General features: G+C 44.2%; 1 long non-coding RNA gene across 7 annotated transcripts; it reads left to right on the top strand.

The window, feature by feature from the left end:
- The first annotated feature begins 9,085 nt into the window (after nucleotides 1–9,085).
- On the top strand, nucleotides 9,086–14,345 carry LOC112254692. Of its 7 annotated transcripts, XR_006083775.1 has the most exons (8): nucleotides 9,086–9,281; nucleotides 9,977–10,147; nucleotides 11,409–11,468; nucleotides 12,002–12,186; nucleotides 12,303–12,421; nucleotides 12,610–12,712; nucleotides 12,821–12,926; nucleotides 13,042–14,345. It is a non-coding gene; the product is annotated as an uncharacterized LOC112254692 (long non-coding RNA). The 7 variants fall into 7 exon arrangements; XR_002954187.2 differs by lacking the exon at nucleotides 9,086–9,281 and having other exon boundaries at nucleotides 9,726–10,147; XR_006083778.1 differs by lacking the exons at nucleotides 9,086–9,281; nucleotides 9,977–10,147 and adding an exon at nucleotides 10,181–11,115.
- Nucleotides 14,346–14,662: the final 317 nt, after the last annotated feature.

Here is a 14,662-nt window from a genome sequence, read left to right as displayed (position 1 = left end):
ATTTAAATGTACAATTTATATCAAATTGTTTGTAAATGTTATTCGAACATCACACATAAGATGCAGCGGTTTTTGGAGAATATTTGTTGTGCATTTTGTTGTAAAGAATTCCTGCCAGTACTAGCTAGCAACTTACTGTGTCTGGTGGGGGGTTCATATATTTTGTACAGTGCGTGAGTGCAGAGTTGGATGGTGAGACGAGCATTGTTCCTATCAGGTACATTGTTAAAGATATTATATTGTATATTGTAATTGTATTATTTTGGTAACTAGCCCAGTGAACAAGCACCAAACCAGCGTGCGTGAGTGCAGAGTTGGATGGTGAGACGAGCATTGCATGACGTGCAATTTTGTGTCGTTCCTATCAGAATAAAGCTACATGACTGGTGCTACATATTGGAGTTCCGTGTCGATGACTGATTGTACACAACGCAAGAAGAGTACTGTTACAGTGGTGCCGTGACCGTTCTTCTGGATCGGATCATCCTCCGCTGGATTTCCATCTCAGAACTTCGCCCTGGTTGCTGTTGAAGAATCAAATAAGACGTTGCTGGTGCAGTTTATGGCGATATCGCATTTCGCCACAAGAGGGCGCCACTAGAACGTTTTATTCAAATTGATGATTTCTCTGGCTGAGGCTCTTCACAGATAAACGATAACTTTTGTGTTACTTGTTTATTTGCAATTCTAATGTATATCTGATATAAGTAGGGTGAGTTTTACCAGTGTACTAGATATAGGTTAGATTTTGACATGAGGTTTAAAAAAAATATATATATATACACATGTTTTGCTATTTACATTTTTATTAGGGTGTTGATTTCCCATTGTTAAAATGGAAGGTGTTGGGAGAGGTAGGGGTTTCCTGTCATTTAATCTGTCACCATCTGTTGGTAGGGGTTCAGCCAAAATTCCAGTTACTTCTACACCTATGCCCAAACTGGAGGGTTTTGATGATAGTTTACCCATGGACACGCCCAAGGATGTGTATGAAAGAGTTTTGCCAAATACAGGGAGTGAGGAGGTCTCCATGGATTTCATAGCAGACATAGTACAGCAGATTGGTCTTCCATTGGGGAGAACATTGCCTCCTGTTTGGAGTCAAAGGCAAATGTTGGACAAGTTGGGGACAATGTTATGGGGAGTGTATGCAGCTCGAGGGGTATGGATGTGTCAGGCCTGAACCTGGTATTGAAGTCTGATATCAGGGAACCGGTGTACTTTCGGGGGGATGGCTCTGAAAAGTGCACAGTGCATGAGTGGGAGGATATGGTAATGGTTTACATGCGTAAGAGGGGCGTGTCTGTGATGGACCAAGCAGTTGAGGTTATGGGCAGGCTTATGGGAAGGGCCCGCGATGTTGGACAAGTTGGCATACGCAGCAATCCCTCCATTGATTTATCTAAATGCCCGAGTCCCATCTTTGACATACTGAAACAACATTTTAGTGACACTGTTTTTTCAAGCATGCCCCTTGCTGACTTTTATGCCACATTACCTCTGACTGATGAACAACCATTTGAATATTGGCTCAGACTGAACAGGGCTATGGAGGTTGCTGAAGATTGTCTAAAGAGACAGAAAAAAGGGTTGAAGACTCATCTCGTGAGCTCACAGTCATGTTCATCAGACATTGCCCTAATGCTGAACTGTCGCTTATCTTTAAGTGCAAGCCATTACAGCAGTGGACTGCTGCAGATGTTCATGAGAGGCTGGATGACTACAGGAGGGAGCGGAGGTACTCTCACTTATCGAAGTTGACTCCAGCCATCGCAACAATGAAGCAGGAAGTTGGCGCTGTCATGCCGATCACCATGCCTGCTGTGAGAACCCACATGGAAGTACCCAATACGTTGCCTTACCCAGCCCAGACTATTCAGGGCTCAGCTGAGCCGATGGAACGTATCCTTGCAATGCTGGAGCGTGTGCTGGAGCAGAGGCCACAACAGTCTGACCATAAGTTCCAAAAAGGGAATAGGAGCAAAGTGAAGTCTAATGGGCCATGTAACGTGTGCGGGGATGCTGGACATGATACTTACTTTCACTGCAGGGCCAATCACCTCTGCTTTCTTTGTCATGTAGCTGGCCACGCACGCTCTCAGTGCCCCAAGGCCACAGCCCTGAGCACAGCTAGTGGAGTCCCTACAGTAATCACTGCTCAGCTTCCGGAAAACTAGTAGGCCTGCATGTAGAAGGGGCGAGTGTTGGGCCTTTTGTAGAGTCACCATCAGTGAGAGCTGTTGATTTGGAGTCTGTATATAAAAGTGTTTGTGACGAAATGGAGACTGAGAAGAGTATCATAATGCAGAACACACAGAGACTTTCCCCGTATGATGATTTATTCTATGCCAAGGTGTTAATAGGAGGAGAAGTGGAAGTGAGAGCTATGCTTGACAGTGGATCCATGGCTTGTACCTTGAGCTCTAGGGTCTTACCTGAACTGTTGCATGCAGGAGTGTTGAAAAGTCCATCATTGAGTCCTACAGAGGTAGTCTTGGTTGGTTGTGGTGGGTTGAAGACGAGGCCTTTGGGAGTATGTGAGATGGAGGTGTACGGATGTAGAGTTGCTGTGCCTACACTGGTGGTTGAAGGCCAGAGTGGTGACCTCATCTTGGGCAGCAATCTCCTAAAGCACTTGATTCGCCACCTGAAGACGGATGGAGATCTCTGGAAGAGGGTTTATACTCCTGTGTGTGACGGGGGTGAGGAGAGCAAGCTAATCGATATGATGGCTAATGTGGAGAGATGGAGAGACAGTGAAGTACCTGACAAAGTTGGAACTGTGAGACTAAAAGGGGCTGTGACTCTAGAGCCTATGCAGGAGCACTTAATCTGGGGTAGACTACGAAACACTCAGAATCTATCAGCTGGCAGTGCTGTTGTCATTGAGCCCAGCAGTTCAAGGTCAACACCAAGGTCAATACTGGTAGGGAGGACAGTAGCTCTATTGCGGGGGATGGGTGGCTCCCTGTTAGAGTGATAAACCCTTCTCAGAAGACAGTGACATTGAGACGAAACGCCACTCTAGCCGATGTCTTTCCTAGCATGGCTCTAGAGGACTTTGACTGTTCGTGTGTGAATGATGGTTCATCAGCAGCTTTACAGCAGCAAGTGCAGAGAACGGCTGATATAGTCACTGACTGACGGTTCCAGCCAACTTCACGATACTGACGGACCTGACAGTTCAAGCGATCCTGAGGTCTTACGTGACTTAGGTTTGACTGATATTGATGTCTCCTCCTGTCAAGCGTCTCCTGCTGGTAAGAAGAAACTCATCCAGCTCATAGCTGAGTCCCAGTCTATTTTTTCCAGGCACAAGTTGGATTGTGGAAAAGCTTCCGGATGTCTTCACCGCATTCAACTGAGTGATGAGAAACCCTTTCGGATGCCCTACCGACGCCTTTCACCAAATAATTCTGAGAAGCTCAAACAAGCATTGAATGAGATGGAAGAACGTGATATCATAAGGAAGTCTAGTAGTGAGTTCGCCTCTCCCCTTGTCCTTGTATGGAAGAAGTCTGGAGACCTGAGACTCTGTACTGATTTTCGTTTGCTCAATGCTCGCACCATCAAAGACGCCCACCCACTCCCTCACCAGGCTGACGCGCTGGCTGCGTTAGGAGGAAATGCCCTTTTCTCAACAATGGACCTTACCTCTGGCTACTACAATGTGGAAGTGCACGAGGATGACTGGAGATTCACAGCTTTTACGTCGCCATTTGGATTGTATGAATACAATCGAATGCCACAGGGGTTATGTAATAGTCCTGCAACCTTTATGAGGATGATGCTAAACATCTTTGGGGATCAGAACTTTCTTAGCCTGCTGTGTTACCTTGACAATGTCTTGGTCTATGCGCCCACTGAAGATCTGGCTATACAGCGCCTGGAAATGGTTTTTGAGCGTCTCAAGGCTCACAACCTGAAGTTGGCGCCAAAAAAGTGTAACTTTCTGCAGAGGTCTGTGAAGTTTCTGGGCATATCATTAGTGCGGATGGTGTAGCTACAGACCCTGAGAAGGTGAGGGCCATTACAGGAGTAACAGAAGCTGATCTGATGAAAGATGGCACTGACATTCCATCTCAGAAGAAATTGAGGTCATTCCTTGGGATGGTGGTGTATTATCAACAGTTCATTGAAGGTTGCTCGACCATTGCAAAGCCTCTCTTTGGATTGACTACTGGACACAAGGCTCCACGCTGGAAAAAGAATCAAAGCTCACCTGTCAGGAAGTTGACGGCTGCTGACTGGACAACAAAATGCAGACAGGCCTTATTCCAGCTAAAGCAAGCCTTACTGGACCAGGTTTTGTTGGCCCACCCCAACTTCGAAAAACCCTTCCTACTCTCGGTGGATGCATCCAGCAATGGCTTAGGTGCTGTGCTATCTCAGGTACAGGAACCGGGAGCTACAGCGAGACCTATAGCCTTCGCGAGCAAGTCCCTCAGTTATGCACAGTCGAGGTATCCTGCGCACAGGCTCGAGTTCTTTGCCATGAAATGGGCTATCTGTGACAAGTTCCACCACTGGCTACGGGGACAGCAGTTCACGGTATGGATGGATAATAATCCCTTGACATACATTCTGACCAAAGCAAAACTTGATGCTTGTGAAAAGAGATGGGTCGCCAAGCTGGCACCGTACGAGTTTGACATTAAGTACATCCCTGGAAAATGAATGTTGTTGCAGATGCTTTGAGCAGAGAGCCCTTCGTACGACCCAGTGCACTCCATCGCCTGACAAGGGTCCCGTACGAGACCTTACTAGCTGAAGCCAACGCTGTGCGCACAGACAGAGTGCAAGATGTGTTTCGCTGGTCCAGCCACCCCTTTGACAAAGCCTCTGACTCCAACGAAGTGGTCATTAGCTGTCAGGCTACTGTTTACCCCCCATCTGGTGCTTTATCAAGACATGAAGTTGCAGCTGTTCTTCATTCACACAGGTGCTGGGTGGGTGAAGTGGGCTCACATGCACTGCTGTTGCCACAGCTCCCACAGGCTGTTATGCCATTAGAGCAGACCGATGTCGATGTTCTGCCACACGACCTACTGATGAGTAAGCAGCGTGATGACAACGTGATCAGCAAAGTCATCTTCTTTGTTGAGAGGGGGAGAAGACCATTGAGTTGAGAGGGGGAGAAGACCAACAGAGAACAGTCTACCTGACAAGACAGAGATTCTTCTGGCATGGCCTGGAGAGGGAGGTAAAAGCTTATGTGAAGTGCTGCAGGAGATGCGTGGTGAGCAAGACTCCTGATCCGGAAGCAAGAGCTCCTCTTGAGAGCATAATAACAACTGAGCCTCTTGAACTAGTGTGCATAGACTTCTGGTCTGCAGAAGATTCTTCAAACAAATCCTTGGATGTGCTCGTTGTTACTGACCACTTTACCAAATTAGCTCATGCCTTCTTGTGTCCGAACCAGTCTGCTAAGTCAGTAGCTCATCAGTTGTGGAACAACTATTTCTGTGTCTACGGGATGCCTCGCCGTATACACTCAGACCAGGGAGCCAACTCTGAGAGCGCTTTAATAGCCGAACTGTTGAGTGTTGCAGGCGTTCAGAAGTCTCACACCATGCCGTACCATCTGATGGGGAACGGGTCCTGCGAAAGGATGAATAGGACTTTGGGTAACATGATCCGGGCCCTGCCAACGAGAGCAAAGCACAGATGGCCTCAGGCGCCGAAGTCCCTTACGTTTGCATACAATTGTACAATCCACGAGACCACAGGCTTTGCCCCTTTCCTGCTAATGTTTGGGAGGACGCCAAGACTGCCTGTTGACATAGTCTTTGGCTCTGTCATAGAGAACCCAGAAGTTGTCGACTATGACCAGTTTGTTCAGTCTTTGAGGAGAGATCTGAAAGAAGCCATGAATGCAGCACAGGCATCTGCAGCGAAGCAGTTGAAGAGGCATGCTGACCTATATGACAGAAGAGTCAGAGGAGCACCAGTGGAGATTGGGGATCGAGTATTGCTGGCTAACAAGGGGGAGCGGGGAAAGCGGAAGCTCGCTGACCGTTGGGAGTATACTGTCTACCTTGTCACTGGATTGAATGCTGACAGTCACACTTTTAAGATTCAGAACAGCTCCACTGGACGGGAGAAGACGGTACATCGCAACCTGATAATGCCAGTCAACTTTCTTCCTCTTCCCCATGCTGCTGTTGAGGAGGGAACAGACATGTCTGGATTAACAGAGTCTGAGGACATGAATGACAGCCTAGTGGTCTCAGCTGCCATGGACACTGCAGTGGATGATGGTGCTGAGTACAGAACCAGAGTGTGGGTGTCAGAGTTGTCTTCTGAAGGAACAGGTGACACAAGCCTGGAGGGTGATGTGTGATCCTTGGATGCTCAGGATATTCCACCTTTGGATTCCGTGGATGATCTACTGCAGCTGGAACCTCGATCAGAGAGTCTTCAAGAATCTGACCGAGACTGTAACAGTGTAGTGAGTGAGCTAATTGACCAGTCTGCTTACGATATCCGTACTGACCTACCAAACGCGGACCATTCCTTACCTGATCAGTTACGTACTGACTGTGTTGACGGACACACTATTGCAACAGTACACAACACTGTTACCCCTTATGCAGTTGAAGGTAGTCGGGGTCATATTAGGTCAAGGGCAGGAAGGCTATTTAAACCAGTGTCAAGACTGATTGAGATTATGAATCAGCAGAAAGTTAGCTCTTGAAGGTTAAATATGTGAATAGAGGGTCAATGGTATTGACATCTTTTATTTGTTTTGCTTTTACATCATTGTGACCATGATTAGAGGTTGCAGGATGGTAATGTGACATATGATAAAGTCTCTTATGGTGGTTTATTTTATTACTTGGATGTTTTAAAGTCACTGAGTGTACTTAACATGTGACAGGCATGTTTACCTATGAGGGCTAAGGGGTTTGATCAACCGCTTTTCACTCTAATTCTCAAGGAGAATAGTCTAATGACTGGAATATTTAGTGACTGATTTAAAGCAGGGTGTGCATCCTTGATATACACAGCTTTACCCTTTAGTTTTCTCTATTAGGTAGTATATTTTTTTTTTCTCTTGATTATTCTGTACATATGTTGTGTGTCTCTGTATCTGGTATGTTTGCACAGTGCCGTTTTGTATTTTGTTATTTTTCTTGGCAAGTGGAATTCAGTAGGGGGGAGTGTAATAGGGTTATATTGGTGATTCCCCTTGCCACTTTATTGTTAAGCCAATGGGTTTTTGGTTTGAGTTTGTCTTGCCTTCACCTACTCACCATGGCATCTTATTGGCTGGTTTGCGTAGCTTGCTTACGAGGGGGGATGTTCCAGTTTGAATCGTCCCAGTGAACAAGCACCAAACCAGCGGTAAGTTGTTGGTTGCAAAGCACTGTACATCAAAAGTGATTTTTATACTCAAGTGATGATTTAAATGTACAATTTATATCAAATTGTTTGTAAATGTTATTCGAACATCACACATAAGATGCAGCGGTTTTTGGAGAATATTTGTTGTGCATTTTGTTGTAAAGAATTCCTGCCAGTTCTAGCTAGCAACGTACTGTGTCAGGTGGGGGGGGTTCATATATTTTGTACAGTGCGTGAGTGCAGAGTTGGATGGTGAGACGAGCATTGCATGACGTGCAATTTTGTGTCGTTCCTATCAGAATAAAGCTACATGACTGGTGCTACATATTGGAGTTCCGTGTCGATGACTGATTGTACACAACTCAAGAAGAGTACTGTTACACAAGAACATCCCTGCCGGCCAAATACAGGACTAAGATTGAATCCTATTACACCGGCTCTGACGCTCGTCGGATGTGGCAGGGCTTGCAAACTATTATGGACTACAATGGGAAAACCAGCCGTGAGCTGCCCAGTGACGAGAGCCTACCAGACAAGCCTTTTATGCTTGCTTCGAGGCAAGCAACAGTGAAGCATGCATGAGAGCACCAGCTGTTCCTGGACGACTGTGTGATCACGCTCTCCGTAGCTGATGTGAGCAAGACCTTTAAATAGGTCAAAGCCGCGGGGCCATTCGGATTACCAGGACGTGTGCTCAAAGCATGCACGGACCAACTGGCAAGTGTCTTCACTGACATTTTCAACCTCTCCCTGATCGAGTCTGTAATACTTGCATGTTTCAAACATAGTCCCCGTGCCCAAGAAAGCAAAGGTAACCTGCCTAAATCATTACCGCCCCGTAGCACTCACGTCGGTAGCCATGAAGTGCTTTGAAAGGCTGGTCATGGCTCACATCAACACCATCATGCTGGAAACCCTAGACCCACTCCAATTCGCATACTGCACCAACAGATCCACAGATGATGCAATCTCAATCGCACTCCACACTGCCCTTTCCCACCTGGACAAAACGAACACCTATGTGAGAATGCTGTTCATTGACTACAGCTCAGCGTTCAACAACATAGTGCCCACAAAGCTGATCAATAAGCTAAGGACCCTGGGACTAAACACCTCCCTCTACAACTGGATCATGGAATTCATGACTGGGCACCCCAGGTGGTAAGGGTATGCAACAACACATTAGGGGTGCGTGCTTGGTTCCCTCCTGTACTCCCTGTTCACCCACGCCTGGGTGACCAAGCACGAATCCAACACCCTCATTAAGTTTGCTGACGACACAACAGTGGTAAGTAAGCCTGATCACCGACAATGATGAGACAGTCTATAGAGACGAGGTCAGAGGCTAGGACAACAACCTCTCCCTCAATGTGAGTAAGACAAGAGGAGCTGATCGTGAACTATAGAAAAAAAGAGTGCTGAACAGGCCCCCATTAACATCGACAGGGCTGTAGTGGAGCAGGTCGAGAGTTTAAGTTCCTTGGTGTCCACATCACCAAAAAACTATCATGGTCTAAACACACCAAGACAGTCGTGAAGAGTGCACGACAACACCTTTTCCCCCTCAGGAGTCTGAAAATATTTGGCTTGGGTCCGCAATGGCGTTGCCGAACACCCGCCCTTCTAATTTCCTTAATTTTGTAACTAGAGTCAAATACTTTCTGTGGCACATATCAAAGTCAAATACATTCTATAGAACAAACGATAGGCAACCTAAATGAATAATTAATGTATGTGTGTTATATTAAACATAGAGGAGGGAGTAAAATTTCAGAACATCTACAGTCGAATAGGACACGGGAGGGATGACGAATTTTGGCAAAATGATTTATTTATAGACTAATACACTTGAAACAAATAGCCAAACCGACTTGACATTACTAGTGAAATCTCAACTAGCAAGCAAGTCGCAGCAACGAGAATTGAGCGAGGTGGTGAGTGGGGTTACTTTTAATTAGATTTTTTACTTCAACTTATTTTGTAAATATTTTCCTAACTCAATTTTTTGAATTGCATTGTTGGTTAAGGGCTTGTAAGTAAGAATTTCACGTAAGGTCTACTACACCTGTTGTATTCGGAGCATGTGACAATTTTCTTTGATTTGGACATTGTAAATATGGTACTGGAACTGACTGACCATGGATATAGTATGCTTACTTACTTTCACGTGTTCTTCTTATATCTTATTTATCGTGTGTTTTTGTTCAACCTTATATTATTTTTAGTATTAGAGCTTGCAAGAAAGGCATTTAGTTGTACTTGTGCACGTGACATTAAAACTTGAAACATATCATATGCCATATACTTCACATGTATAGCAACAAAGCCACACACACAATCTCTTCATATGGAGTCATATATTTTCCGAGGACAAAACAAAACTCATCACCATTAATGCGGTGCTTTAAAACAAGGAAGTAGACATTGTAAGGCACAAACGGAGATATTTCAACATGCAACAGGAAATTTGCTGAAATTAATAACGTATTTTTTTATTAATGATGTAGGCTACAGACAGACGTTCTCAAGCTAAATGCAAAGGTTCGATTTGCCTTGCTTGAAGTGTTTGGAGAAGCGCGCTCAATTGGATAACGAATGACAATCTCGCGCCTGTTATCTCTCGAGACAGGTGTCAAGATGAACAGCAGTAACAAGTTATCGCTTTGCAATGCGATTCGGGCCGAGGTACGGCGGCATGAAACTGTACAGAACAACTTTGCCAAAGTTTTCAATCAGTTGGAGAGGGTCGACGACCAACAGCTTCGCTCTGGTTTAAAAGTTTACCTTCACAGCATCCAAGGTAAGCAATGCAATAGGTCTAGCCCCAGGGCATGCTATTGGCTCCCATCAACCTACTTTATCACGCAAAAATCGTGGGTGCATTTACATTGACATTAAATTATAGCCTACCTGTAACGAAAATGAACCCATTTAAAACTTCATTTAAAAGTGCTGGCAGCTTGATATGGCATTGCATCTGTTCCTTTAGCCAGGGTGGTGTCTAGCTAGCTCATATCATGACTCCAATTACATTGTATTACATTGGGTCATTGGACGTCCCCTTTAGCCTTGTGAGGGAAATGCCCGACGCTGCCAAAATGCTAGATCTAAACTAAAATACGCCTTGCGATAATGTTTTGGAAATATTTGGAACTTTCATATGAATTATAAATACAGAAGATACACTTACTGTAAACAGTTTATCAAAGTTGCACCTGGCTGTGTTTTGAGTAATACGTTTTTGCAACCAGAAATATGGAATGGTCCAATGGAAATGCCAGCACAAGGTGAGAAGATGTGTCATATCTCGGCAGGAGACTGTTATAGCCAGATGCAACTTTGTTAAACTGCATACAGTAAGTGTATCTTTTGTATTTGAAAGATTCGTTCTCGCTGGTATGAAAGTTAAGTTCCAAATAGAGTCTGGGGATTGTAATTCACCTGGAACCATCTGTGGTCCATACTTTCAGCTGAGAACCCAAAAGAGGGCCTGTCATGCCAAATAGCGTCCCCCTCACGTCACAATAGGATTCGATACATTCTAGCTTCTGTTGCTAGGGCTATTGCATTAACTTGCAAAATTCTGACCGGAATACGTAATGAACCATAGCGTCCGTTGCTATGCTGGTTGCTATGCTGGTTGCTTGGCTCTATTTGACCTCGCAGGGGATGCGGGCAGTTCGTGTTATATTTCACCGTTTAAACGCTCGCTTAGTCCGCGCAAAATTATTACCTCAAAATTGCTCTCCAAGGATGGTGTATTTGACGGTGACTACCTGCTGCCTCAGAGGACTGGAAAGAGAACACTTTCTTTACCATGTATTTGTACATATTGTCAAATAGGAATACATAATTTATTGTTTTTATAGATCGACGTTGCTAGCTACTGTACTTCTATACCTCAGCATGCCTAGCCAGACAGTTTTATTTAGCTAAGCTAACGTTAGCTAGCTAGATAGCAAGCAAGCTACTATAACTGTTATTGCAGCTTTCTGTTTGTATGTAGCGTGCACTTCAATGCCATCCCTCGAGGAGATTTTCTTTTCTCTTTCCAACCTGAGGAAGTACTATGAAGACACCACTGATGTCGACAAGAGGCGCAACATTCAGAGAAATTCAGGGTAACGTTAAGCAGTTAACTTCAATTAGATAACTGGACATATTTAGCTATGTATAACCATTTTTCAACAACCATTTTCCATCTAACGTTAGCTATAGTAGTTGTTAGCTATACATATAGTTCAGCGGAGGCTGCTGAGGGAAGGATGGCTCATAATAATGTCTGGAATGGAGTAAATGGAATGGTACCAAACACGTGGTTTCCATGTGGATGATGCCATTCAATTGACTCCATTCCAGACATTATTATGAGCCATCCTCCCCTCAGCATCCTCCACTGATATAGTTATATTGTATGTCATATTGAGGTGTCTAGCTATAAGTTAAACCTGATCAATCAAATGGATAGGTTTAAACTTGGTGTCTTCACTAGACAGACAGAGAGGGGGAGGAAGAAAATGAAAGTGAGAGAGGGAGTGAGAGTGGAAGACAGATGGAGAGAGAGAAACAGAGAGAGAAACAGAGAGAGAAAGACAGTAGTGCAAATATACTTAGACTTGAGTATTTCAACAACTCTTCTCTTCCAACTTGTTAGGCAATCATATCTACCTACGGGGAAGGATGGCCAGCCACACAGAAGGTTGATTTTTACTAAGGAGGAGAAGGAGGCCATCCTGACAGAGATGCATGTGGACATTTTTGGAGTGAAGCGCATGAATGCCAAAATCAACCTACTCTTCTTCTGACGTGAAATTGTCAAGGAGGTGGATAGCTGGGCAAGTAAAATAACCTTTTGTTTATCAATCACATTCTATTATATCTGAAATGATTATGATTTCAATTAATGTCATATCAGAGAGCACACAATCTTTACATTTGTCACTTTTTGCTTAAAGGTCAGTACCCTGTCTAGCCTGCCAGAAGTTTGAGAGGGCGAAGACTGTGGCACTGGAGATAAAGCCCATCAAAGTTGTTTCACCATGGCACATGATCGGTTCACCATGGCACATGATCGGTAAGTCTCCCAATTCAAATTTTGCCCTGGTAAGTTGTTTTGGAATGGTTTATTTTTTTGACCACAGCATGGTTCAATATTATAGTGTGTGTGTCAGTATCCTTACAAATACAACAATCTGCAGACTGTATGACACAGATACAGGTAAGAATAAAGTAATCTTCTCTCTAACACTTTTTAAATGTTAGGGGTGGAACTCATTGGACCCTTCACGAAATCCAGGAATGACAACAGCTGGTGTCTTCCAGCGACCGATCACTTTCCAAGTGGGTGGAGGCAATGCCCATTAAGGTCAGTAAAGGAAGAGAATGTGCTTAACTCTAAATTCCCTAATGTAACCCATTTAAAAGGGTGCTTGGAACCAAAAATAGATTTTTGTTTTGTATGATACCCATCAAGGACGAGACTAGCGAGACCACCTCCAAGGCGATAGTGGACTATCTTCAGCACCCACGGTTCTCCTGAGGTCATCTTGAGTGACCGAGGTCATGAACGCTGGAATAAGGTACGGATGTAATATGTTATATTTTGTCAACAATGGTTTGTTTTATTTGTTATTTACAATTTGTTATTCCATGGTACATAATCAGACATATTTTAATATCTTACATTGTCAATAGATATCGCTTTTCTACCCCCTCCACCGGGTATGGTGGATGGACAAACCAGACCCTCAAGTCCCTTGATACCAGGAAGGCTGGGAGAACAACCTGAAGGTAATTCTCTTTGCACACAACAGCATCCAGGCCAAGTATGGATGGGAGCCGCAGCTGTTGTCTAAGGTAAACAATGCAATTGTATATAGAATTATTGCATATACTGTAGTCTTTCAAATTTGTGAGTGACTTTTAGTGTTGTTTGTCTATTGCTATTTTTGTATAACTTACTTTCAGATCTCTGAAACCCCACCTGATGTGGTGGAAGTTGTCGATCCAGGTTAGAACGCCTTCGAGTACCACCTTCAGACTGAGAAGGATGTTGTTATGACATCTAGGAGTAGTGGGTGCGGAGTCAGGCGCAGAGAGCAGAGGGTAAAGGACAACTGTATTTATTCCGGAGAAAAGTAGGTCACGCCAAAACACCGGGCGCATACAATGACCGGCCCAAAAACAGGACACAAACAGTCCGGAGAAATACAGAAAATATCACATCCACAAAACGAACAGAGAAACAAGCCCGCACAAAAGCCGGCGGGCTTACTGGGTTTAAATAGCCCACAATCACAACCTAAACCCAAAACAGGTGCAACTAATCAGACACAACTAAATTAAACAGAAAAGGGGATCGGTGGCAGCTAGTAGGCCTGTCGACGACGACCGCCGAGCCCCGCCCGAACAGGAAGAGGCACCATCTTCGGCGGGATTCGTGTCAGATGTGGAGGTTTTTGACCAGGAAAAATGATTGCCCGCTGTTAATTTATGTTGTAACGCTGCAGTAATCCATCAAATTTTCTCAAAGTAAAGTGGAACCTGTGTGTTTGCTTGTTTACTTCTCTGTCTCCTACCTTTTTCATTTTAACTCTGCTCCTGTTCTCCAGTACCTAGGGGTTCTGCCCAACACCCAGATGTGGATCCACCTTATGTCCTCCATTACCAACCACCCTCCAACTTTTCATTACATCATCTACAGCTACTGTTGTCATGTTGTCATTATCTGTTAAGAGTTTTCTTGCTCTTATCATTCTGGGCACATAATATGTGAGATCCACAGATGAACTAAAAACACTAGCACTGCAAACACTTAGAACAAAGAGAGCAGCAGTGCCTGGACTTTGCTGTCTCCCTCTTCAAGTCCCCCTTCTGAGACGCTGCCTGTTGAGAACAAGTGACAGGCAGAATTCCACACACCAGAATTCAGTATTTTAGTCTATGAATGCCATGTGAGTGTACAAAAAATATGTGGAAATAAATTAATGATATAACTACCAAAAACTATAAAGTTTCATCATTATTGTAAGTTGTAAGGTATCTTTTGATGGTATTTATTTGTTCCACATTATTCATTGTTGTATCCTTGTTACTGTAATTTAATTATGCCAATGTGCTTTCATCAATTGAAAGCCCTTAATCTATTTTATGAGAATTTGTAAGATTTCTTGTTTGCATAAAATAGACGCAGACCAGTCTTTAAATAATAGGTAATAGAATTTATTCTCGGAGCGCGCTACCACTTAAACATGTGCAGCAGTTTATATACAGATCATGATGTCATTTCACTGCTTTAACAGAATCCCCTCCTCTC

The sequence above is a fragment of the Oncorhynchus tshawytscha genome, linkage group LG07 (genome assembly GCF_018296145.1).
Source record: "Oncorhynchus tshawytscha isolate Ot180627B linkage group LG07, Otsh_v2.0, whole genome shotgun sequence".
Classification (NCBI taxonomy): Eukaryota; Metazoa; Chordata; class Actinopteri; order Salmoniformes; family Salmonidae; genus Oncorhynchus; species Oncorhynchus tshawytscha.
Note: the sequence above shows the minus strand (reverse complement) of the source record. Positions and strands in the feature narration are given on the sequence as shown.